At 42.4% G+C, this 27,444-nt stretch overlaps 1 long non-coding RNA gene across 2 annotated transcripts; it reads right to left on the bottom strand.

The window, feature by feature from the left end:
* Positions 1-18,875: 18,875 nt before the first annotated feature.
* On the bottom strand, positions 18,876-23,727 carry LOC310857569. 2 transcript variants are annotated; one of them, XR_014569150.1, is made up of 3 exons: positions 23,608-23,727; positions 22,707-22,829; positions 18,876-19,013 (listed from the first exon to the last, which is right to left on the bottom strand). It is a non-coding gene; the product is annotated as an uncharacterized lncRNA (long non-coding RNA). The 2 variants fall into 2 exon arrangements; XR_014569151.1 differs by lacking the exon at positions 18,876-19,013 and adding an exon at positions 19,572-19,619.
* Between the last annotated feature and the right edge of the window lie 3,717 nt (positions 23,728-27,444).

Here is a 27,444-nt window from a genome sequence, read left to right as displayed (position 1 = left end):
TAGTATGCCGAACGGTAGGGGCTATAGCCCATGTTCAAAAATGATGAAAAACGAGGTTAATTTTTTTTTTCAAAATTTCAAAAAACGATGGGCTATAACCCATGTTTTTTTGAAATTTTGAATTTTTTTCAAATCCTCAAAAATGATGAAAAATGGCGTGCTATAGTATGCCGAACGGTAGGGGATATAGCCCATGTTCAAAAATGATGAAAAACGAGGTTAATTTATTTTTCACAATTTCAAAAAACGATGGGCTATAACCCATGTTTTTGAAATTTTGATTTTTTTTCAAATCCTCAAAAATGATGAAAAACGGCGTGCTATAGTATGCCGAACGGTAGGGGCTATAGCCCATGTTCAAAAATGATGAAAAATGAGGTTAACTTTTTTTTTCAAAATTTCAAAAAACGATGGGCTATAACCCATGTTTTTGAAATTTAGATTTTTTTTCAAATCCTCAAAAATGATGAAAAACGGCGTGCTATAGTATGCCGAACGGTAGGGGCTATAGCCCATGTTCAAAAATTATGAAAAACGAGGTTACATTTTTTTTCAAAATTTCAAAAAACGATGGGCTATAACCCATGTTTTTTGAAATTTTGAAAGTTTTTTCAAATCCTCAAAAATGATGAAAAGCGGCGTGCTATAGTATGCCGTACGGTAGGGGCTATAGCCCATGTTCAAAAATGATGAAAAAAGAGGTTAATTTTTTTTTTCAAAATTTCAAAAAACGATGGGCTATAACCCATGTTTTTTGAAATTTTGAATTTTTTTCAAATCCTCAAAAATTATGAAAAACGGCGTGCTATAGTATGCCGAACGGTAGGGGATATAGCCCATGTTCAAAAATGATGAAAAACGAGGTTAATTCTTTTTTTCAAAATTTCAAAAAACGATGGGCTATAACCCATGTTTTTTGAAATTTTGATTTTTTTTTCAAATCCTCAAAAATGATGAAAAACGGCGTGCTATAGTATGCCGTACGGTAGGGGATATAGCCCATGTTCAAAAATGATGAAAAACGAGGTTAATTCTTTTTTTCAAAATTTCAAAAAACGATGGGCTATAACCCCTGTTTTTGAAATTTTGAAATTTTTTCAAATCCTCAAAAATGATGATAAACGGCGTGCTATAGTATATCATCTATGAAAAGGCAACAGAATGAGCAGAAAATAAAAATGAAACATGTAAATACAATAAATTGAGCAGAGCACTGCAGGGAGTCGAACCCCATTCCGGTAAACCAGAAGTACCACAACCAGTGCCTTAGTTTTTGTTTTGTTGTACGAGGTCCATTCGTTGAAATGTAAATTTTGCATTTCAACAGTAAAGTAATTTCACAATTTACATTGTAGGCAATAATTAATAACGGTTGTGCACCAGGCCAAAGCCATGGGGAGAGTGTGTGCGAGTCAGTTTGTTAACACATCGACTGCGCAAAACGCTTTAAAGCGCTTTATTAATCTTGAACGCCGTCTGCGCATAACGTACTAAAGCGTTTTATTGTTTTTTTCATTGCTTACTGTACATCAACTTCCTATGCGCCAGGACAACAAAGAAAGTAACACCGATCGTCTCCAGGAAGGTCCGGTATGTGATCCGGGAGTTAAAGCCCCCCCCCCCTCCTGAAAAGAGGTCTGGTCTATGGCCGGCAAGCTCCCTCCAATGCCTCCATTACGACGTACTGGAGTCTGGAGGCGGCCTGCCCGGCAACGGCATAGACCAACGCAGATGTCAGGGGATCTAAAATGGAGTTACCCATACTCTAGTGTGTGTGAATACACTCGATTCCCCCTCCCCTCCTGTTTCTACATGGTTTCTCCCGAGGTAGCAATGCAGGGAGGGGCTTTTCCTCTCTCCGATCATCCCCCCCCCCACTCACTCATCGTCCACAGATTCCACACAGATCCACTAGCTGTGTGTGCCTCCATTCCAACGGCAACTCGCCGGTCCGCCGCCTCGTCCTCTCTTTCTCGGAAAATAAACCCGTATATAAACCAAGAATAATTTTCAAAGGTCGATCGCCATTTCACGCACTAGGACAGGTATACGCGAAACGAATGACGTATTCTCGAAGGACCGCCATAGGAGAAGCAGTATAGATATGATCAACTGTCTTTTTTTCGCCGTCGCGTCTTCACCAGCCATGTTTGGACAAAGAAGCAGTATACTAGCAGATATCACAGCCGTGGAACCCCCCCCCCCCCCCCCCCCCCACTGCGAGTTGCGATCGCTTTGCAGTTTGCATCTCTCTCATTCTCGGAAAAAAGATTCTCGGCAGTTGATCACCATAATCGCCATAGCGCCTTCGCCAGCCAATTGCAGTGATAAGACCGCAATGAAGGCGACTATCTGGGACGTAATCGACCCGTTTGTAATGGATAACGAATACAGATAGCTCATCCTAAACTGCGGAAGCCATCGAGTTGTCTGTCATTTTGTCGAAATCACAGCCAGCCGGGATTATTGTGTCTCGCTTATCGCTCCTGTGGTTATTTGCCCGAACATGTCCAGACATGTCAACCTCTCAAGTCACCGTTATGCTATCGTTCTGAAACGAAACGATCTGTGGAAGGTTACGGTAGCCTACACTGGTAGCCTATAACTGATCAAGTTGATTTTGTCTACTGAGACAATGATCAGATATGTGGCATAATCATCATCCTCATGAAGTTATCATAGCGAGTTATAAAGGTTTAAAGTCACAGAGATTGACAGGCAGATAAACATAAATAAATTATCATATACATACTACACACTGAATGAAGGATGCAGTTCAGATCTTATTCTCTTTTTCAGAGAGACCCCTGTGAAGTGAGCAGTGCAATGTTGTGAAGTGAGCAGTGCAACATTGCACTGCTCACTTCACAGGGGTGTGATTTTTATTATTATTACAGTAGAAGTATTTTTCTTATGAAAGCAGAGAGTCTTCTGTTTCATACGGTATATAGTATGTACATGTCGCTATAGGCCTTATTTTGTGAATAATAGTTCTTCAGGTCCATGCATTTTCTGAAATCCTCTCTGGTGGGCGCAAGCTGCATTCAATAGCCAATTACTGACAAACTATACATGGGACCATGTGTATTTGTTTTCCTCCTAAAAGTAGACATTCATGGCTTTCATTCAGTGTGTAGTATGTATATGATATTATTTGTGTTCATTTTTATATCTGTCTGTCAATGTCTGTCAACTTCAACCTTCCATATCTCTGCTGTTTTTTCAAAAGAGCAGCGTGCAGCGAAAAGCAGGTGTTAGAAAAAGGTCAATATCTCCAGAATGGAAGATGGTAGAATCATTTATTTTTTTTTAAATTGAAGTGGACTAGTTTGGCTTTCGGATTTATGCGATGTGCGATGTGCTATAAGAGGCCCCTCGCTGTGGGCCCCTAAAAAGTTCAAAGGTCCAATGTTAATCGCTTAGCACAACCAATCCTGAGAAGAATTTCAAGCCTTAGCACTCAATGTGTTAACAGCTAATCTCCAGCACCATTAACCCGGTCGATGCCAAATTTTGCACACACACTCCCTGGATGCCAACGATGAACCTCTGCCCCAAATTTTCCAGAACGGCCTGTAGGCCTATAGCACCACACATTTTTTTATGCCCTCCGAGAGGGCATTCAAATCCTCCGAAATCGTGAAAAACATACTATAGTATGCCCTCCGTGACCATGGACTTTAGCCTTTCGCTTTTCTGCGATGTAACCTTTTTTCAAATCCTAAACAATGATGAAGAATCGCGCACTATAGCGTGCCACTTAATGACCTTGACCAATATCAATGACCTTGAGCAGTATAAATGACCTTCAATAAGACTAGTAAATGACCTTGACCAGTATACATGACCTTGACAAGTACAAATGACCTTGACCAGTATAAATGACCTTCATAAGACCTTCATAAGTTTTCTAATTGTGTAGACTTAAATTAACTTAAGTAATACAGCTGTTTAACAATTATTCAACTCTTCAGTGTAAAATTGCCATGCGTCTCTCAACCATTCTGTCAAACTTCAGTGCGTTAATCGTGCGTTAAAAAAAAATAGTGCCGTTAAAAGGATTGTGAGTTAACTAGTTAATAGTGCGTTAACTTTGACAGCCCTATTAATTATATTACGGAAGAAAAAGCCTCTACAAAATATTCATTACATGGGATGGACCTGTATAGTAAACCCACAAATATTACAGTAAGTCTTTTTTTCATGACACTTTTTTCTGGTGTATCGGCATAGGGCCAAAGTTCATGTGTAGAAATGTTTCAGCATTTTGATCAAAGATCCCGGGAGGAGAGATACAATTCAAAATAGCAGGTGTTTTAGAGCGCATAGAGCGAGTGTACATCAGGTGAAGGCTCGGTGGTGTTTTAGAGCGCATAGAGCGAGTGTACATCAGGTGAAGGCTCGGTGGTGTTTTAGAGCGCATAGAGCGAGTGTACATCAGGTGAAGGCTCGGTGGTGTTTTAGAGCGCATAGAGCGAGTGTACATCAGGTGAAGGCTCGGTGGTGTTTTAGAGCGCATAGAGCGAGTGTACATCAGGTGAAGGCTCGGTGGTGTTTTAGAGCGCATAGAGCGAGTGTACATCAGGTGCAGGCTCGATGGTGTTTGTCTCCTCACGGCGGATTTCCGCATCACGTGTACATGTTCTTTTCCTTCCCAGTGACATAAGTCCTCCTCCTGCACGTGTGGCACAGAAAACACTGCTTGAAATTCGATACTAGCTATACTAGCTTCACTATTTCAGGAATAAATAGCCTTGCACATGTTACCATACAGATACAGGCATACACAAAATGAGTAGGCTGTAGTCACTGTACGGCTCTGGGTTTGGAGTTCCAGCTGTGTGACACCGTTCCACCACTTTTGCTTTGGCAATGTAAACGTATGTTTTCCCATGCCAATAAAGCCCTTTGAATTGATTCAGATTCTAGAGGCAAATCCACTCTGTCCTTTGAAATGACAGCGTAGGACATTCAGATTCTAGAGGCAAACCCACTCTGTCCTCGCATCGAATGCTCTCCTCCTCGCTGGGGCGGAGCCAAGGATCGAGTGGAGGGCGCGAGGGGAGTGAGAGAGTGAGAAAGTTGCGGTATTGGAATTTGGCAAAAGTTTAGCATTTTCAGTTGAGTGCTATAGGGCCATAACCTGACGCTGCCAGATCCAAGAAGCTTGCTACACAAATTTGTTTCACAGCTTATTGGGATCTGGGATCGCGGAAGCAAATTCGATGACGGGGCTGTTCCTTTTTTTCAAGATACTTGGTAGATGATTGGATGGGACCGTCTGTCCATCACCGTGTGGGCGTGCAAACACAACCAATCATATTGACGTGTCTATATAGCTTCACATCCGGTTTCGCACATATCCCGCCCTTAGCTCACGCTGATTGGTTCGGTACGGATTTTTGTCAGCTCAACTCCCTGAGAGATCCCAGATGAGTGCTGTGTTGGGGATCATGGTTACCCAAAACCGCCCTCATCTGGCAGCGTCAGGTTAATAGGGCCACCCATTGGCCAATGGTTGTGGGCTTTGCGTCCTCAGCGTTAGGCATTGCCCTCTAGAGGTTGTCCCGATCAGAAATCAGGGCCAATCGTCAAATGATTGGAATCGGGAGCAAAATATATATATATTCACACACGTGACCAGACTGAGAGACTGCCATTGCGCAAATTCCAGCTTTTCACCAGAAGAGTAACTTCAATGAGTCAATAGCACAGGCAGACTCTTCACATACTAGAGCATGTCTGAAATAAGTGTCAGAGCTGAAATCGAAATGTAAATATGAAATAAATGCTTAAACAGCTAGGTGTAATGCTAGAGACCACAGAAGTGATCCTTTCAAGCCCCTTTTCTCAACTGGCCGTTTTCTGTAAGACACATCTACAAAACTGGTGGGCCAAACTGAACAACCAATACATCAATTTGAAGCCATGATTCCCTGATTTCATATGACATGAAAGTCAAATTTGGTCACATTGTTTCACGAAAAACCCAATAGAACAGTTCAGCCAGAACTGCCATTCTTTTGGTGGAAGGAGAAGAGACAAAGGGACCAAGAGTCCCTTTGGGCTTGGTCCCTAAATAGACTTGTAACCCAACTGTATCATCTATGAAAAGGAAACGCAATGAGCAGAAACTGAACCATGTAAATACAACAAATTGAGCAGAGCACCGCAGGGAGTTGAACCCCATTCTGGTAAACCAGTAGTACCACACCAGTGCCTTAATTGGTTTTGTTGTAATTTACAGGTCCAAAAGCAATCACATTCAAAACAATTTGAATCATAGCAGACTATAAATGATAGCCATGATTATGTCTTTATACAATTGAAATCCAGAAGACTTACTCCACAAATACCTTAAGGAAAACTCCTCAGACATAAACTAAGAAAATATTTAATTTTTTCGTGCTCATAAAGTGCTGCAAAGTGCTAAAAGTGAAAAGTGCAGCAGAAAACCTTTGGGTCATAGGCCCATCATCAATGCCTCGCCTACTGACCGGCATGAATGAAGTTTTAGCTGCAAATGGCAGCATAAATAAATCACATCAATACACACCACATAATGTGATGTGAACTGATGCAATGAAGCTTCACTCGCACATTATAAAAGACATACGTCACATCAATCCACATCACATACCTAACCCTACCCTAACCCTAAGTTCATCATGTGATGTGGGGATGATGTGATGAAGCCTTACTCACCAATGTGAAATGATACGAGACATAAACACACATCACATACAGGGCCTGTGTTCATATGTGATGTGGGCTTACTTGATGAAGCTTTACTCACAAATTAGATCTGATAAAATAGCACCAACAATAGTCTCATGACCTAGAAGTTTGCTGCTGGACTTTCACTTAGAGCACATTATGAGCATGAAAAAACAAAAAGATTCTTCGTCTCCGCCCAAGCAGTTGGCCGTAGGTTTTCGTGGCCAGTTCTAGCCAGTTGTCCCACATTTATTTTAAAATCTTAAAGTGTTTTCAAAAGAACACAAATTTAAATATACATACAATTTATGCCATTTGAGGACGATTGACAAATTATACGAGGTGCAAATTATGCAATGGCAGAAGCATTCTTTGGACCCCAGTATGTCAGCAATACACTATGAACATGAGAACACAACATACATACAACACTGAGGATGACATTAGAACACAAGAGCAATGAACAAAGTTTATGGCGTGCGACGAGCTATCCGCAATTTGTGAAATATCACATAAAAATATCACATAAATGCACATCACATACCGGCCTGTGTTCATATCTGATGTGAACTGACGTGATGGCGCTTTACCGGCAAATGACGCAACGCAAATGACGTGAAACGATACAGCTCCAATCAAATGATTAGAAACTGTATGAGAGACACGACCCGACACACGCACCACATACACTAGTGAAGAACTAGTGATAGAAAGGCAAGAAAGAAATTACTTCTAAAAAATAAAGCAAAATGCGATTAAAAACTCTGAGACCACAAAACCAATAACTTTATTAAAGCAAAGAATAGAAGAGAAGATGAAAGGTCGGGTAGAAACCGTGCATGTCCAAAACGGTTACTTATCTGGACCTGTGTTCCGATGATATTTATATAATAATCTGTGTTCCAATGTTATTATTTAGTCGCAAGCTCTTGTTTATACTTAAACAGTTTGATACATTAAAACATATAATAGGTCATATTCAATAACGGATGATCTTTGCATCGTGAGCTTGTAGATCAGCCATTTGCTACTTTAGTGTGTGACACTGTAGCATGACCAAGTAAGGAAATTAAATTTACAAAAGAAGGTTGAACTATGGAGATACAAGGTTTCTGCCCGACATCCAAAGATAATAAACTACGCCCACTTACCTTCAATATCAGCACTAAACAAAACAAACCAAGGAAAAAAATCTGCCATAATTTTCTTCCTTTTAGTTTGGACAGATCTACAGCATAGAAGGCTGTAAACAGTGTTAAGCAGGCTACATGCTACCATAATGATACGGGAAATGAGTCACATCACATTTGTACACACAGTCCACTAGTGAAGAACTAGGGCAATAGATAGGCAAGGAGAAATCAAAAAAATACTTTTTTTTATTAAAAGAGAAAGAGAAAGGAAACAATAGAAACTCTAATAACTCGACACAGAAAACAGAACAGAAACACTAGAACAGAACATACATAATGTGATGTGACGTGAAAGCTTTACCCGTAAATTATGTTAAATACATAAATCACATATCCCATAGTGGCATGTGATGTAGAGTGGCATTGCACACAATTGTCGTGAAACGATACACTGTGCGAATGACAACCTACAGTATGGTAGCATGTAGTTGTAGCATGTAGCCCACTTACACAAGCAGCAGGAATCAAAAGGTTCATTACTAACCTTCACTAACAGCACCCAGCAGTGGCAACAGCAGAGTTTGTACCTTCAATACAGACGTCGCCTTGGCAGCTTCACGTTCTGAAATGACATGGGGAAAAAAACATTTAGTTGTCGGCCTACAGGATGACATTTTGGAAGTCATAACAGTCACTGAAAGCTGCGTCACCATTATTTTACTGTATTAACAACAGTCATTGACAGGGCTGTGTCACCAATATTTTACTGTATTAACAACAGTCATTGACAGGGCTGTGTCACCAATATTTTACTGTATTAACAGTCACTGACAGGTCTGTGTCACCAATATTTTACTGTATTAACAACAGTCATTGACAGGGCTGTGTCACCAATATTTTACTGTATTAACAACAGTCATTGACAGGGCTGTGTCACCAATATTTTACTGTATTAACAACAGTCACTGACAGGGCTGTGTCACCAATATTTTACTGTATTAACAACAGTCACTGACAGGGCTCTGTCACCAATATTTTACTATAATATTGTCACAAATTGTGATTAAAGCTGCTATAAGCAATAATGTCTGATGATTTTTATTTTATTCAGACAGCCAGCAATGAGTAAAACACTCCCCAAAATGATATAGTCTCTTTAGATATAGGGGCCACAATCTGCAGTCAAAGATGTTCCTAGAAGCTTTGTCATTGGTCAGAGAAAACACCCGGTCAAAATGACTGGAAGTAGATTATCAGGAAGTAGACAGCCAAAACAACCAATGACAAAGCTAGGAAAATATTTGAATGCAGATTGTAGCCCCTAGATGTGTCAGAGACAAAATATTGTTTTACCCATTGCTGGCTGAATACCAAAAAATAAAGTAATTACATTTGACATATTGCTTATAGCAGCTTTAACGATTCAACCCATTAAAGGGCGACTTCACCCCTTTTGCAACCAGAGCTTATTTTAATGATGTTTGGGCGACAATAAACACTTTCCTGGATTTTGTATGTGGGTAATCGTCGTTTTTAGATATGTAGTATTTCAAAGGTGTCCATGGGCTCCATGATGTCATGGACACTGGGCTCACTTCCTTCCTGGACTACATGTTGTCTCAGTAAGACAGCCCTCCCCCTATCCACAAGGAGCAGTGCACCAAAGCACTGCATTCCATTATGGGAATTGTAGTCTGGGTAGGAAGTGTCCATGACATCATGGACACTTTGCCAAAAAAGGGAGAAACACTTTACTGAGGTTATGTGTTTTTAGTATTTCAAAGTATAGAAGTAATTAATGCATATAATTAGTCATATCGGCCTTGTGTAGCTTGTTTATGAAGCCTAAAAGCCATAAAGAAATTTAAACTTTGTATTCATATGTATGACAATGAATGGTCAACTTAACATGTAATGGTGACACAGCCCTAGTTTCTACTACAGCCACATGTAATCCAGGTACATACCGTGGGGGGCCTTCCGTCGCTCGGTTGAAGATAGCCGGTATTAATAGAGCCACGTAGGTTGTATGGCACAATACGTCCCGAGCACCGTACGCCTCGTAATCTCAGGGAGCGTTCGTTGACACCGTTATACGTTTCAGCTCAGCCGAGTAGACACTCCATTACCAATACCAGCCATCTCCTGATGACCCCATCCAAGGTCACACATGACACCAGTCACATGATAAACCTGTAAGACATACATAAAAACAACATTACTCTTTATCCAGATTTCATACACTGTAAAATTCATATAATATTAAAAGGATATTTCACTTCATTACCCCTTTCCTATACAAACCCATTAGAACGTCAAACTCCATTTTAACCATGATAGATTGATCGAAAACACCCAACCTTTTTTCTGGAGTCTTTCAAATACGTGAGAGGGCCGTGGCTTTTCATTTAGCCTACCATTCTTATTTATTTTTGATGCTTTAGTCTGTTCCGGCCTCCTTCTGGAGGGCATTTTTCAAAAGAATTATTAAAAGATAAATAAGAACGGTAGGCAAAATGAAAAGGCACGGCCCACTCACGTATTTGAAGGACACCATGAGCGTTTGATGAATCTCATGGTTAAAATGGATTTTGAAGTTCGCATAGGAAGGGGTCAGGGCAGTAAAATATTGAATATCTAATTACTGAATAAAGTAACAAAAACTGTCTGTAGTGTTCACATAAGCCTGAGTAGATCATACAATGACAAAAAGTTTGAAGTGAATTATCCCTTTAAGATATTGGGGGGGGGGGATCTAAAATTCAAAATCTACATTATATAACTTGAGTCAAAGTAAAAAGGTTTTGGCATCAAAATGTACTTAAACATATCAAATGGGACAATCTGCATACTTGGTCATTTTGAACAGAAAAAAAACTTTTGAAAATAGATCTACAAGCTCACAATGCATTGTGAGCTTGTAGTTCAGCCATTTTCAAATGGCCAAAATATGGCTGTAGTGGTAAATGAACAATGTAGGCTAGTATGTTTAGTAAGTATATTACAAAACTACAAACTAGTTAAACGTTTCCAAAGTATATTATTTACACTATACTTCAGTAAAGTTAACAATTTACTTTTCACCAATGGTGGGAACCATGGTTTGTTTGCGTTTGTTAGCTTCCTTCTCTCAGGCCTCGATCACACCTAAAAAACACCTGTCTTGTCTGTGTTTGATGGCCGCCTCAAAGCTTTTCCAATGGAAGTCACGAGGTTTGAGCAAACATTTTGATGGCTGTGTTCTCCCCTCCAGCAAACAAACACTTGGTCAAACCATGTGACTCCCAGTGTAAATACATTGGGGTGGCCATGATTAAAAACAGACAAGACAAATGTTTCACATAAACATACGTTCTGCCTTTGTTTGATGGCTATCTCAATGCTTTTCCAATGAGTCACATGGTTTGACCAAACATTTGTTTGATGTAGGGGAGGGGGACAGAACACAGCTATCAAACACAAATGTGCCTCCCATTAGAAATGCATTGAGGCGGCGATTAAACACAGACAAGACAATGCTTTTTTGGTGTGATCGAGGCACATGGTTTGACCAAACATTTGTGTTTGATGGAGGGGGGCAATCAAACACAAGTGTTTGGTCAAACCATGTGCCTCCCATTGGAAAAGCATTAGGCGGCCATCAAACACAGGAGGGGCAACAGAACATGTGTTCTTTATGTGTGAATGAGGCCTAAAAGGACAAACATTCCTGACATTGTTGTCCATTTAGTGTCACAATAAACAGTCCTATAAATCCTCTAATGTTTAAACAATAAACAGTCCTATAAATCCTCTAATGTCTAAACAATAACAGTGTTAAAGGATAAAACCGTGTTTCTCAAACAAACGCTTCTTACCTTGGAACAAACAGCTCTGCTCACAGACAGCATGCAGTGAAACAGCAAATCAAACTGCATGCTGGGAAACAACATGGCCGCTCCTATTTAAATCCAAAGCCCCGCCCACTGGATCCAGTCACCTGTTCAACTAGTCCGTCCGTCATTGGTCCGTTGGTCAGAGTGATAAGTGATTGGATCATCCACTGTTGATCATCACAGCTGTGTGCACACGCACGCACGCACATGCATTATTTTCTTGTGGTGGTTTAAATACATGCAGTGTGTTACATCTCCCTTCTTAAAGAAAAGACGGTTGTTCCATAATGTTTGAGGCAATTAGTATCCACACTATTAAGTGCATGAGGAAGATGCACAGGAAGAGTTTTTTTTACTTTTCTTATGAAGCCATGCCTTCTACAATATTAACTGGCTCGTCATGGAGGCTTCATTTTGTCTACGTACAAACTTCTCTTCAACTGGGATTTCAAATAATGGTCCATACTGTGTACAACGCTTCATGCAAACTGCTAGAAAATCCCAGCAGAGAATCAGGTATAAGTGTATAATATATTAAAACTGCCTGTGCTTGACTCCCAAGTGGTGTGTGGACAGTAGAAAAGAATTCCAATGCACTCCATATTTAATGAAAATAATTCTCCATTTTATTTTGAGCAAGGCAACAAACAGTATGACCAACATGTGTTGACCTAATAGTAGGTCTTCATCAGACCCTATTAACAATTAATTAAAAAATCATCAAAAATGTCATTGCATTTCATTTTAAAAAGCTGGTCGGATTGCCGGCACACAGCACACTACTGCATGACCAATCGGGTAACTGCATTTACTTATTTCCAGTATTGCTACTTATCTCATTTAAAACTAGAAAAAGTGCCCTTCTGGGCACAGGTCTCCACCAGGAGGATAGGAATATTTAGGAGTAATATAAACATGTTTTTTGTTTGTTTGTTCCAATCTTTGCCAATCAGGATGGAATATGGGAAATGGTGCAGATCCGTGTTGATGGCACGCATGCACAATCCACCTGTTGGTGGCGCTATAACAGGGCAATGTGAAATGGGTGGGCTATATTCCTCAGCCTAGTAGGAAAGTGCGTGAAAGATTTCACGTGAAATTGCACGCTGCGTTCATGATTTGAGGTTTTTTGTTCAAAACAGGCCAATCCTGCAAAATTTGAAAGCCAATGTTAGCCAATTAGGATGGAATATGAAATATCAGACACATCCGTCTTGAGCACATGACTATGGAGATACTGTGTAACGATTTGCGGGATTTTTGGACAAAATCTGTAGGTGTACTGTGCAAAAACTTGTTTTGCACAAAGCGGCCTCCTGGTGGCGCTATAACAGGCCGTTCTGGAAATTTTGGGGCAGAGGTTCATCGTTGGCATCCAGGGAGTGTGTGTGCAAAATGTGGCATCGACCGGGTTAACGGTGGCCGAGATTAGCTTCTAACGGACGGACGGACGGACACACGGACGGACGGACGGAGTGCAAAACATACTCTCTCCCCATGCCTTCGGCCTGGTGGAGACAAAAACACCTAAATGTTTGTTTCAAATTGAAAGAGAGTATAAAACATTTACGCTCTAGATAACCTGAAAGCTATCAAGCCATATTGATATAACTTCACTTTGAATAATCCAGTTATAAATGAAGGGAAGGTGTGGATGTCATACTGTGCAAATTTAAACCGGCTGAAGGTTGTTTTGATATAGAATGGCCTAATAGTGACTACATGCTGCTCCCTAGTGGACAGAGTGCAAACTGCTCTTGGTGGTCACATTAATAGCCTTTTCTTGAGAGGATTTCAGTAGTATTGTGGCACTGGCAGCCATGCACAACCATGTCTAACAAAGTAAAATACACAAACCAAGTTTGTACAAAACTGTACAAAAATAGATCAGGGTATCTGAACTCCACTTTTTAAACTCGAACACTAACAGGTGATAAGCGTAATGGTGAATATTCTTTAACCTCATTATAGTAAAAAGCCTATTTTGTTCTGCGAAAAATAAAAGCATACTAGTTGAATTCAGGGGGGGGGGGGGGGGGGGGGTTCAGATCGGTGTGACATCATCATCATACCGGGAAGTTATGCAGGAAAACCTGAGTGGCAAAAAAAAAAGGCCCATACATCCACACAGAAAATCTGATTGGATTAAACAACGTTAAACGAACTGTGCCACTCAATTTATGCATGAGCATAAATATCTCTACAGGATCCACAGTCTCTTTTCGCCCCTCTATACCAGAAATCACACGGGCTGAGGCAGGCCGTTAGCCTGGCGTAGCCATGCTAATATCGATGCGAGGCTGGGGCAATTTGCATTGCAAAGGCAGATTAAGGCAGGCTATGCGATGATAAGGCTATATGTATTATTTGACATTTCACTAGAGGATACTCCCTTGAGTTGCAGCAACTCGTTTTCAAAGGGCTCCTCAGGGCACAACATACAACAAAACAATAAAGACACAGGCTCTTCCCCATCACAAACCCACTACATCAGTATACTGACACCCCAGAGTGTCAAGTATGACGCCAATAGGATAGTCTCAGGACAACGCAAAAGAGCATTAAAAAACAAGAACAGCTACTGTAGATGTACTGGCTGCTGTTTTACAGGCCGTCGGTGAAGACTATGGGCTGTATTTTGCGTGTCTTAAGTACCAGGTCTTATTCCCTAACTTGAGTAAACTAAAGACCTGGAGGCGTGATCAATGCTCTTTGGCCACTCAGAATAGCCAAATGGCATTGATCACGCCTCCAGGTCTTTAGTTTACTCAAGTTAGGGAATAAGACCTGGTACTTAACTGTGGTTAAACTGTGGTTTGAGCAAGGAGAGGATGGGGTCCGTGGGGGCTCCGGCAAGACAGTAAGCTTCTTCCACCATAAGACCCCCGGCTCGCAGGGTCCTCAGGGCCCTGGCACACACGCCTCTGGAGCCCCACTCGGTGAGCACACTGGTGCTGATTATAGGGCTGTCTTGCAAAGCAAACTTCTTCCTCATCTCGCCAATTAGTGCGGCAAACCTCACAATGGAGTCCTGGTGAGGAAGAGGGGATAGAGGGTTTGTTTAACTGGCGGCAGAGGCATGAGGAATATGCCACAAATGCCATGACAGCTCGATATGAAACTACTGTACTGTATTAACCCATTCTGACCTGAGATCAGATTCATACGAGGTTTCCGCCGGACACACACTGGTCTAATGAACCCATTCTGACCTGAGATCAGATTCTAAAAATGTCAGTCGCTCTTCGATTTTTCAAAAATAGCAGACCTACAAGCTCGTATCGCGCCACTCGGTGGCGCGATATGAGCTTGTAGATCTGCTATTTTTAAATAGCTAAAGCATAACATGATGCCGACACCAAAATGAGTGCCCGGTCAGAATGGGTTTGAAGTCATTAATTATCTTATGGCACCAGTGCTTCCCCTATATGCATTATTGTGTGGAGGCGGGTCACCACAAAATCATGACCAGCCACCACAGTATGATGTTTTTCTAGGCGTCCGAGAAAAATAAAACGGATCTGAAAGCTCCCACCCACACAATCCACTTCTGGCTTTAGGGGAAACACTGGGCACACATACAGTGCATCCGGAAAGTATTCACACTCCTTCACTTTTACCACATTTTGCTTTGTTACAGCCTCATGTCAAAAGGGATTAAATTAGTTTTTTTTTCTCATCAATCTACACACAATACCCCATTATGAAGTGAAAAAAGCTTTTTCGAATATTTTGTTAATTTATTAAAAATAAGAAACTGGAAAAACACATGTACATAAGTATTCACACTCTTGACTTAGTACTAAGTTGAGGCACCTTTGGCAGCAATTACAGCCTTAAGCCTTTTTGGGAATGATGCACACTTGAATTTGGGGTATTTTCCCCCTTATTCTCTGCAGATCCTCTCAAGCTCTGTCGGGTTAGACGGGGAGCGTCGCTGAACAGCTATTTTCAGGTCCTTCCAGAGATGCTCATGGGGTTTAAGTCTGGGCTCTGGCTGGTCACTCAAGGACTTTCACAGAGTTGTCCTAAATCCTTCACTATCTTAGCTGTGTGCTTGGGGTCGTTGTCCTGTTGGAAGGTGAATCGTTGACCAAGTCGGAGGTCCTGAGCGCTCTGGAGCAGGTTTTCATCCAGGATGTCTCTGTACACGGCTCCATTCATCTTTCCCTCTATCCTGACAAGCCTCCCAGTTACTGCCGTTGGAAAAACATCCCCACAGCATGATGCTGCCACCACCATGCTTCACCGTAGGGATGGTATTTGCCAGGTCAGTATCAGAATATCTTTATTGTCATTGTACAAGACAACAACATTGATTTGCAATCCAGCTCAGTGCATTTAAAACAAAATACATAATACTCTATATAAAAAATAAACATTTAAGGCATATTGCACAGTAAGTCCTTTTAGTCCATAAAGTGGCAAGTGGCAGTGTTTAGAGCTACGACTGCTCTGGGGTAGAAACTGTTTTTCAGTCCGTTCGTCCTTGCCTTGATGACCTTCCCTGAGGGCATGAGTTGCAGCAGGTGATTACCTGGGTGGGATGGGTCCTTGAGGATACTGTGATGAGCGGTGCCTGGTTTCCTCGAGACGAGAGGTTTGGCATTCAGGCCAAAAAGCTCTATTTTGGTTTCATCAGACCAGGGAATCTCGTTAATAATGGTCTGAGAGTCGTTTAGGTGCCTTCTGGCAAACTCCAAGCGTGCTGTGACACCCTGCTGTCATGTGCCTTTTATTGAGGAGAGGCTTCGGTCTGGAGGAAACCAGGCACCGCTCATCACCTGGCAAATACCATCCCTACGGTGAAGCATGGTGGTGGCAGCGTCATGCTGTGGGGATGTTTTTCAACGGTAGGAACTGGGAGACTTGTCAGGATAAAGGAAAAGATAAATGGAGCAGTGTACAGAGACATCCTGGATGAAAACCTGCTCCAGAGCACTCAGGACCTCCAACGCCAACGATTCACCTTCCAACAGGACAACGACTCCAAGCACACAGCTAAGATAACGAAGGATTGGTTTTAGGACAACTCTGTGAAAGTCCTTGAGTGGCCCAGCCAGAGCCCAGACTTTGAGCCCCATTGAGCATCTCTGGAAGGACCTGAAAATAGCTGTTCAGCGACGCTCCCCGTCTAACCTTGAGAGGATCTGCAGAGAAGAAGGGGGAAAATACCCCAAATTCAAGTGTGCCAAGCTTGTAGCATCATTCCCAAATAGGCTTAAGGCTGTAATTGCTGCCAAAGGTGCCTCAACTTGGTACTAAGTCAAGAGTGTGAATACTTATGTACATGTGTTTTTCCAGTTTCTTATTTTTAAATTAACAAAATATTTGAAAATGGTTCACTTTATCATTATGGGGTATTGTGTGTAGATTGATGAGGAAAAAGCCGAATTTAATCCATTTTGAAATGAGGCTGTAACAAAACAAAATGTGGTAAAAGTGAAGGAGTGTGAATACTTTCCGGATCCACTGTAATGATCACATTCAACCAGCCAAATATTGATCAATCTGAACTCTGCCTGTTAAGTGTGTCAATACAGAAAGACAATAGAAGTAAGGCATGAACTTTGATTCATCAGTCACTTTGTCCTGAGAACACAGATTTAATAGTATAAATCATTTTGATATAATACATAGGAAGTGGTGCAAGTACATTTACTTAAGTACTGTACATAAGTACAATTTTGAGGTGTTTGTACTTTACTTGAGTATTTTTAATTTCCATTACTTTTACTTCTACTCCACTACATTTCAGGTCCAAAACAAGTCTGTGGATCAGCTATTTTTTAAAGATTTTCATACATTTGAAAACTTTAAATGGAACATTCTGCATAATGAGTACTTCAAGTACATTTTTATACAAATTATTTTGTATAAAAGTACATTTAGAAACTGCCTCTCCCTGGCCAGCCGGGGCGCCTAATGGAGGGGAAAGGAACTGGTTGGAATAACGTGTTCCTTCCACGCGCTACGTCCAACCAGGGAAAGTCCCCCCTGTCAGGTGTAAAGGAGCAACTTGGACACTCAGGCATGAAGGAAGCATGAGTTCAAGTCCGTTGCTCTCCCCTTGTCCCCCATATATGGGGACTAGGTTGGTCTCCCCTTGTCCCCCATGTATGGGGACTAGGTTGGTCTCCCCTTGTCCCCCATATATGGGGACTAGGTTGGTCTCCCCTTGTCCCCCATATATGGGGACTAGGTTGGTCTCCCCTTGTCCCCCATATATGGGGACTAGGTTGGTCTCCCCTTGTCCCCCATATATGGGGACTAGGTTGGTCTCCCCTTGTCCCCCATATATGGGGACTAGGTTGGTCTCCCCTTGTCCCCCATATATGGGGACTAGGTTGCTCTCCCCTTGTCCCCCATATATGGGGACTAGGTTGGTCTCCCCTTGTCCCCCATATATGGGGACTAGGTTGGTCTCCCCTTGTCCCCCATATATGGGGACTAGGTTGGTCTCCCCTTGTCCCCCATATATGGGGACTAGGTTGGTGGAGGGTGTGTAGAGCCCAGGATCACATCAGATGATTGACACAGGGGTGAAAAATGGGTTACAAAATCGTGGGATAAAAATATGTATATATATTTAAAAAAAAGTACATTTAGAATTCCGAACTTTTACTTGTAACAGAGTAGTTCTACATTGCAGTATTGCTACTTTTACGTAAGTAAAACATTTGAGTACTTTTTTAGGACAACTATACTGTACCCACCCTGGCAGCTTTGACGTCATGGAGCGTTGCCTCACTAAAGCCTTGTTGAGGGGGCTTTGACGTCATGGAGCGTTGCCTCACTAAAGCCTTGTTGAGGGGGCTTTGACGTCATGGAGCGTTGCCTCACTAAAGCCTTGTTGAGGGGGCTTTGACGTCATGGAGCGTTGCCTCACTAAAGCCTTGTTGAGGGGGCTTTGACGTCATGGAGCGTTGCCTCACTAAAGCCTTGTTGAGGGGGCTTTGACGTCATGGAGCGTTGCCTCACTAAAGCCTTGTTGAGGGGGCTTTGACGTCATGGAGCGTTGCCTCACTAAAGCCTTGTTGAGGGGGCTTTGACGTCATGGAGCGTTGCCTCACTAAAGCCTTGTTGAGGGGGCTTTGACGTCATGGAGCGTTGCCTCACTAAAGCCTTGTTGAGGGGGCTTTGACGTCATGGAGCGTTGCCTCACTAAAGCCTTGTTGAGGGGGCGAGTCTCCATCTGAGAAACCAACAGCATCCCCCGAGAGCAGCACTCTGAGTTGGTCCGAGGAGTGGTCCGCTGTGTGCTGGTACACCAACGCAGAAACCATGCCTATCCAACCAGACAACATGGAGCCTTGGGTTTAATATATACACTGAGTTGGTCCGAGGAGTGGTCCGCTGTGTGCTGGTACACCAACGCAGAAACCATGCCTATCCAACCAGACAACATGGAGCCTTAGGTTTAATATATACACTGAGTTGGTCAGAGGAGTGGTCCGCTGTGTGCTGGTACACCAACGCAGAAACCATGCCTATCCAACCAGACAACATGGAGCCTTAGGTTTAATATATACACTGAGTTGGTCCGAGGAGTGGTCCGCTGTGTGCTGGTACACCAACGCAGAAACCATGCCTATCCAACCAGACAAGATGGAGCCTTAGGTTTAATATATACACTGAGTTGGTCCGAGGAGTGGTCCGCTGTGTGCTGGTACACCAACGCAGAAACCATGCCTATCCAACCAGACAAGATGGAGCCTTAGGTTTAATATATACACTGAGTTGGTCCGAGGAGTGGTCCGCTGTGTGCTGGTACACCAACGCAGAAACCATGCCTATCCAACCAGACAACATGGAGCCTTGGGTTTAATATATACACTGAGTTGGTCCGAGGAGTGGTCCGCTGTGTGCTGGTACACCAACGCAGAAACCATGCCTATCCAACCAGACAACATGGAGCCTTGGGTTTAATATATACACTCAAGCAGTGATCTTCAAGCTAACAATGCGTGCGTTAGCTGCCTGGAGATTGTTTAATTTGGTTAAGACAACTCCTAGAATGAATTTAGAATATATATTTTATTGAGCATTATTGAGCATAAATGCATTAAATGGTAAATGGTGCATTTATATAGCGTCTTTATCCAAGGCGCTTGACATAGATTGTGCATTAAATTCACAACATTCACACACACACACACACACACACACACACACACACACACACACACACACACTAGTGTGTGGTTCTGACAGACAGGTAGTGTGTGGTTCTGACAGACAGGTAGTGTGTGGTTCTGACAGACAGGTAGTGTGTGCAGGCTGGGTGGTGTGTGATGATCCGGTTGAAGTATACCTTTGGTACGGCGACAGTGGCGGCGGGCCCGGGAGAACATGAGTTCTCACGAGTGTCATGGCACAACTGCCTCCTGTTTTGTGCGATCGCTACATTTACAGTCCAAACGTGTATATAAACATTCCGATTTCAAATATAAAGTACTCGCCACATGTGCCACGGGTGTTGGCCCTGACATCTAATCAGATGTGGCAGTTTAGAGTGCCGACTAATACAGCCTTGCAATTGCAAAGTTGCCGAATAATGACCTATAATAAATAATGACGGGTGTCCCCTGTGGCACACCCGTTATGCGATGTCCAGTCAATTGCAGTGCAGAATGACACACCTTCCAGACAACAGCATGCAACTTTTGAGGACACTTCTAAAATGATTAGTTATAGATTGCCTGCCTGTTAAAGGTATATTCAGTGATTTCACTTAATTCAAATATCACTTATTTTTTTGTTTTGTTGTGATAATCCTCCCTACTATAGAGTGTGCTGGCCATATAAGGAGTTCCTCCCTGTCCTCCAGTTAACCCCTGGGGGTCAAAAAACCTTAGGTTTCGTTTTTGACTCTCTATCCTGATTGGACGAAAGGCTGGGTCCCACAGCCAAAAACGAAACCTAAGGTTTTTTGAGTGAAATCACTGAATATACCTTTAACTTCTGTAGAGGTAGCCCTAACATCATTAGTGTTATAATCTGATCGCCCATGGCTGTGTACTTGTACGTGAGATCACAGTGTACTTGATATGTATTGTGTACTGCCTGAACTGTAGCATAGTTTATAGTTAGGCTACGAGAGACATCTCAGACAGCAAGGTCAGCTTTGCTGCAGTATAGGCACGTTATTATGTCTGATGTCTTGTGGTCACGTCAGCTGATCCAGCTCTCTACATGTTCCTGTTGTGTGTAATAAACTGTGTGAACCTTTAGCGTGATACTGTCTCGTGTGTCGTGTTATTGCTCTCCTGGGCCCGCCGCCGCTGTCGCCGTACCGAAGGAATACTTCAACCGGATCATCACACACCACCCAGAACCACACACTACCTGTCTGTCAGAACCACACACTACCTGTCTGTCAGAACCACACACTACCTGTCTGTCAGAACCACACACTACCTGTCTGTCAATTTACAATTTACAATTTAGGCATTTAGCAGACGCTCTTAATCCAGAGCGACTTACATTTAAGCAAGAACAAAAGCATGGGAATACATCACATAAAAGCATTTATCAATATCATGAAACATGCGTAAGCTAAGAAAGTAACAGTGGGATATCTATATAATGAAACTATACATATAAACTATACATCTATACTACTATGCTATACATATGTACTATGGCGTGCTATAACTATATACAATACAATTATAGTGCTGTCTACATAACATGCTATAAGTCTGTGTCAAATGCTATCTAAGCCAACAGAAATGCTATCTAAGGGGTTAGGGTAAGTGCTATGGGCCATGATGGAGTCCGAAAAGGTGGGTTTTCAGGCTACGGCGGAAGAACCACACACTACCTGTCTGTCAGAACCACACACTACCTGTCTGTCAGAACCACACACCACCTGTCTGTCAGAACCACACACCACCCAGCCGGCACACACTACCTGTCTGTCAAACCAGACGAGGGTCCAGTACTTAAGAGTTTACAACAATTAGTATGCTTGAAGTCACAGTCGTTTTCAAAAGGGACGTCTTTATTCCCGTTTCCCTCGGGATCAATAAAGTTCCTATGCATCCATTCCACTGCAGTGGAAACACAAATGATAACCTTTCACACTACTGGAGCGGCAGGGGCTGCTTTGGGCTCATATTATCAGACCAATTGTAGAAAAGAGCTTTGAGAGCTTAACCCATTTTGACCTGAGATCAGATTCTATAAATGTCTGGTTGAAAATGACAGTTTTCTGAAAAAGCTATGTTTATTTGTCACCGAGTGGCGCGCTATGAGCTTGTAGATCTGCTATTTTTAAATAGCTAAAGTATAACATAATGCTAACACCAAAAGAGGTTAAATCCCACGGCTCAGAGATCAATCACTATTCACTACTAATAACAAAGTACTCAAGTGAGCTTGTAGTTCTGCCATTTTCACTACATTTGAAAGCAGTTCATTCACATGGAATAAAGCAAAAATTTAATCTAATGACTGAAAATGTAATGCAATATCATCATCATATTGTTATTATGTTATCATTATCATATTGCTGCTGTTCCACACACAGAAATCACAGAGCGAGGATTTAACCATTGCTTTTGACATTTCTGAGACCATTAACGTTTATGGAAGATGCTTTTAAACATCTATTCTATTGCTAGTTGACCAATTAAAATACTCGCTATACTAACAAATAAGCAAAAATAGCCTCACAACACACGCAGCAACATTGTGAGCTTGTAGATCTGCCATTTCCATTGCATGGCAAAAGAAGACAGCATGTCGACTGAGAACTTTAATCCATGAATTCATAATGCACTTTTGCCACTTATTCACTTCCTAGAAATGTCAAAAGTACAATATGTCTTTGAAATGTAGTATCCAAAAAAATACAAATACTCAAGTGAAATACAGACCCTCAAAACATGTACAGTACTTGGGTAAACATACTTTGGTACTGTCCTCCACTGATGAATTTCATTTCATTATGGATAAATACCACATCCATACACACCTCTTTGTAATGCCGTCGACACATCCGCCGTGTCTGTCGACAGGAACAGGTCGACCCCATTTGATAGCAGAGTGTCCATGGTGTCCTCTCTGCTGCAGAAACAAAATCTGCCAATCTCAAGACCTGTGAGTGAGAGATGTGTTGGACACTATGCAACGCATTGAGCGCATCCTATGGTAGCCATGGTTCACATGATGCTCGTACTTCACGAGCGTCATGGCGCAACTGCCTCCTGTTTTGTGCGATCGCTACATTTACAGTCCAAATGTGTATATAAACATTCCGATTTCAAATATAAAGTACTCACCACATGTGCCACGGGTGTTAGAAATTTGCTGGTAAAGCGATTAGCATTGCTGCATCCCGCGTTGTTTAATAAAAAGCATTTTTATCCGAGCTGTTATTTTGCCATTGGCTTTCAACTACGCGCCCCTATCGGTCGGGAGGAGGGTGGCACTCGGTGTGTTCGATATAGGCACGCTGACCGCCCTGCCAATACAGACTAATAGGCGAGTGCGCTCCCGGTGTGCAACTGTGGATTTCCCAAACGAACCCCGGTTGAGAAAAGTAGCCGGGGAGCTCGGACAAAAATGCTTTTTATTAAACAACGTGGGATGCAGCAATGCTAATCTCCGTACCAGCAAATGTCTAACACCCGTGGCACATGTGGCGAGGACTTTATATTTTAAATCGGAATGTTTATATACACGTTTGGACTGTAAATGTAGCGATTGCGTAAAACAGGCTGCAGTTGCGTCATGATTCAGGGCTAATCCTATGGTAACTTTATAATCCAGCATTCAGCCATTCTTTCTTTGACGAGTAAATGTACAGTACGCACCCATGATATGGACGTGCTAAAAGTTCTTTATACAACTGGCTGGTCTGAACTCTGGCCTACCATAATGCTTGGTGCTGGCAATGATCCGTGATTGATTCTCCTCACCGTCACTGGAAAGCATGATGACATCAAACAGCTGTGTTTCCTGAGGATTCTTGTCCAGCAGTTTCTTATTTACATTCTGTATTGCCTTCGGAAAGAAAGTTGGAAAGAAATATGAATTCAGCCTTTCTCAGTCTAGTGTACATATAGTGGTGTCGAAATCACGTAGCGTAATTATAATAAACGCATGCTTATCAAATGCAAACTCTCAGATTAAACTGAAAAATGCATGAGCTATCGTCAACATTCATCAGTCACACAGCAATGCATGGGTTACTTTGGTTTAAGATGATGCATTCACTGTCTGTAAAGGTGGCAAAACAGGTTCTGAAACAGAAAAACAGGCTCACTTGAATGAGAGGGAAGGCAGCACCCCTTCCAAAAGGTTCACTGCTGCTCTGAATATTTTGGTTTGACCAGACTGCGTGTGTAAGTCACTGCAATAACCACAGCATTATCCGCATCTCTCTGTAGAAGAGAAGGGTTTGTTAGACAGGTGATCGTGTGTGTTGTGTTGACCAAGCATATTATCGTCCTAAGCAGGGCAGTTGAATTTGGCTCAATCTTACCTGGTCTACATCCGTATTTCGCACCATTGAAACCATGTTCATATATTGCAGTCAGGAAGGCAGCTGCTCAAAATAACCGGTAAAAAAATATATATATACACAATACGATTAGAGGCTGACCTGAACTTCATCAAAATACATGATTAAAGACATCGCTATTCGCTATATGGTTAGAACTGTCTCTCTAACAAAGTAAGAAACTAATAACTATTCATAATTCATTTCTTTCTAGCCGAGCTCCTCCTAAAGCCTTAGCCGCCAGAGCTGCCATGTCTCACCCTTTGAGTGTGACAGTCACGCAATTTAACCCTTTACCACGCACCACGCCACACATGCCATTTCACACGCATTATAATGATAAATAACAATTTTCTCTGCGGCTCCGCCGCGTAATAACGCACGAACGGTAAAATAGCCGATCTGCATGCAGCGCTGATATATGCAGGAGGGTAAACAGTGGACCAAAAATGTGTGTGTGTGTGAAGTGAAGTGAAGGGGGAGGGGCCGCATCGCAACTTGTTTCTGTTCATAGAGAGAGAGAGCCCACAGATGTGTTTGAACTAAGAAAATGTAAAAATAAGGAATTTTCCCACATTCCAGTTTTCTGACATATTCCCCAATTTCCACTGAGATTATGGCCGGGTGAATGAATGTGGCCAGACCCATCTTCTCTTTCTGTCATAGTGACATTGTCCTGCATCAGATCATGTCCAAATCAGGTTCTCCAATCTCCAGTAGCCTCTTCAGTTTTTTGAAGATTTTTTGAGTGGTGCAACCACTCCCTTACGGAGCTATGTGTGTGGCTGGCTGGGTCTGAGCACTATGTGTGTGGCTTGCTGGCTGGCTGGGTCTGAGCACTATGTGTGTGGCTTGCTGGCTGGCTGGGTCTGAGCACTATGTGTGTGGCTTGCTGGCTGGCTGGGTCTGAGCACTATGTGTGTGGCTTGCTGGCTGGCTGGGTCTGAGCACTATGTGTGTGGCTTGCTGGCTGGCTGGGTCTGAGCACTATGTGTGTGGCGTGCTGGCTGGCTGGGTCTGAGCACTATGTGTGTGGCTGGCTGGCTGGCTGGGTCTGAGTACTATGTGTGTGGCTTGCTGGCTGGGTCTGAGGAGCATAGATAGATAGATAGATGGATATCTTTTTCATTTCTACTTTAAGCATGAGGAGGCTGTCAGTGCAGGGAGAGCAGCTGGCATGGAGGTGAAGACATCAGTGTTAAGGTTAAATATCAACGTTAAAACGGCCCAAATCGACATTAAAAAAAGCCAATTTCTTTCGCCGCCGCCCTTTGGACGGCGTCGAACACATTAAGACACTAGAGTCTCACTCTTGACATTTTCTGAAATATGGCAGCCCTGCCTTAGCCTACTTGCCAACGGACTAACGGAGGCATTTTCTTCTTGCAAATCTGAAAACACACAACACGCATCGACTTCCGGTTCAACCGACGTGTCACGAACCGGAAGTCGATGTGTGACAATGTCACACCGAGCATGCGCCGCTGTCTCTCTGCTGCCACCTGGTGGAGGAGGTTTGTAACTGTTATTGAATACATGATGTAAGGATGAATGAATGGCTCACCCCCTCCCACGAGGCAGCACACCTAAACCTAACCGTAACCCATGTCTAACCAAAGTATGCCTCCCCTGCCTTCGACTAGCTTCAGGAATAACATGAATGTTAAACAATGTTACTGAATACACTGATAGTGATTGATGATTGACATTCTTTATTTTAAATTTATAGGAATAATAAACCCTTATCTCGTTTAAAGAGCACACCACCAATAAGCCATGAAACAACAGGTAACACAGAGTCTCTTACTTTCTCATCAATAAGCCATGAAATGTTTTTATGACGAGATGTGAACTGCCTCTCCACGTTTCCTTTCTTTGCAAAGACGCTGACTTTGCATATAAGGCAAACGAAGTTGGAATGCGACATTGTGAAAATATAATCTTCCCACTCTGCATGGAAGTGATATGTTTTAGGCTTCTTTGCCGCGCGCATCTTGATATGTTTGATATCCTTTTAATCTGTTTAATTGTTAACAACACAACAGACCATCTAGGAAAGTTAACCCAAGGACCTTAAAATCAAGCACCTAGTACCTACCCCATCTTCTTCCAACGAGGGACCCACTTCTGATATGAAGGCCAGCCCGCCTCCCCCCTCCTCCAAACAGGGGGACACTGCCTCCACTCTCGTACTGCACTACTGGTACAACTTACTGCTAGCCAGCAGAGACAAGAGGTTCTCTTGACTAACCTTCTTGCTGGGAATCGACCCCTTAGACACCGTAGGAACCGTTCTGACTCTTTTGCTTCATGCTTTCCCGTTAAGCTGCAGGGTCGTCCTATCGGATCACATGCTGCCGTGTTGTTCGCTGCCATATTATTGTTTACTGACAGATGATAGGTAGGGAGTGCCGGGGCGGAGTGGGCAATATTGTTCCATTTATAATATCCGTAATTGAACCCCTTTTGACCTGGGAACGATTCTATAAATGTCTTCTAAATCCTGACAGTTTTCTGAAAAAGCTATGTTTCCATGTCAGTCATTCTTCGATTTTTCAAAAATACCAGACCTACAAGCTCGTAGCGCGCCACTCGGCGCCGCGCTATGAGCTTGTAGATCTGTTATTTTTCAATAGCTAAAGCATAAAATGATGCGAACACCAAAAGGGGTTTCCGCCCAAAATGGGGTAAAAAATAAAACGGTACAGTCGTGACTATAATCTAGTTGAGATTAGTTTGATATCTTGTAGGCCTACAAAAATAATAATACAATAAAATAAACACTATTCCACTAGTTAGTAGCCTACAACCCACAACACCTGGAGCCTCCTATTGTCACCAACATCTCCTCAGCCATCTTCCCCACTGACTGTCTGTCTGAACCTGGATTGGGGGCATTGGAAATGAATGTCATAGATGTCAGGATATGCAGTATATTTATATTAGTGATTAAAAAGGTTAACCGTTAAATTATGGATGAAATTAAATCAATTAGATATTGTGCAATAGAATTAGCCTGGCCAGACTATTATCACTGACCAGGGCTTCTTCCTCTGGTCCAGAGACCACCAGTGGTCCTTGAGGGGGTTCCAGGTGGTCCAGGGACCACCAGTGGTCCGTGAGGGGGTTCCAGGTGGTCCCTGGTTCAGTTTATGCTCTGAAGAGTTACAATATTTTAATATACCGGTAATTGTTATTTTGATCATGT

Source organism: Protomyctophum parallelum (genome assembly GCF_964188405.1).
Source record: "Protomyctophum parallelum genome assembly, chromosome: 4".
NCBI classification, from domain to species: domain Eukaryota; kingdom Metazoa; phylum Chordata; class Actinopteri; order Myctophiformes; family Myctophidae; genus Protomyctophum; species Protomyctophum parallelum.
Note: the sequence above shows the minus strand (reverse complement) of the source record. Positions and strands in the feature narration are given on the sequence as shown.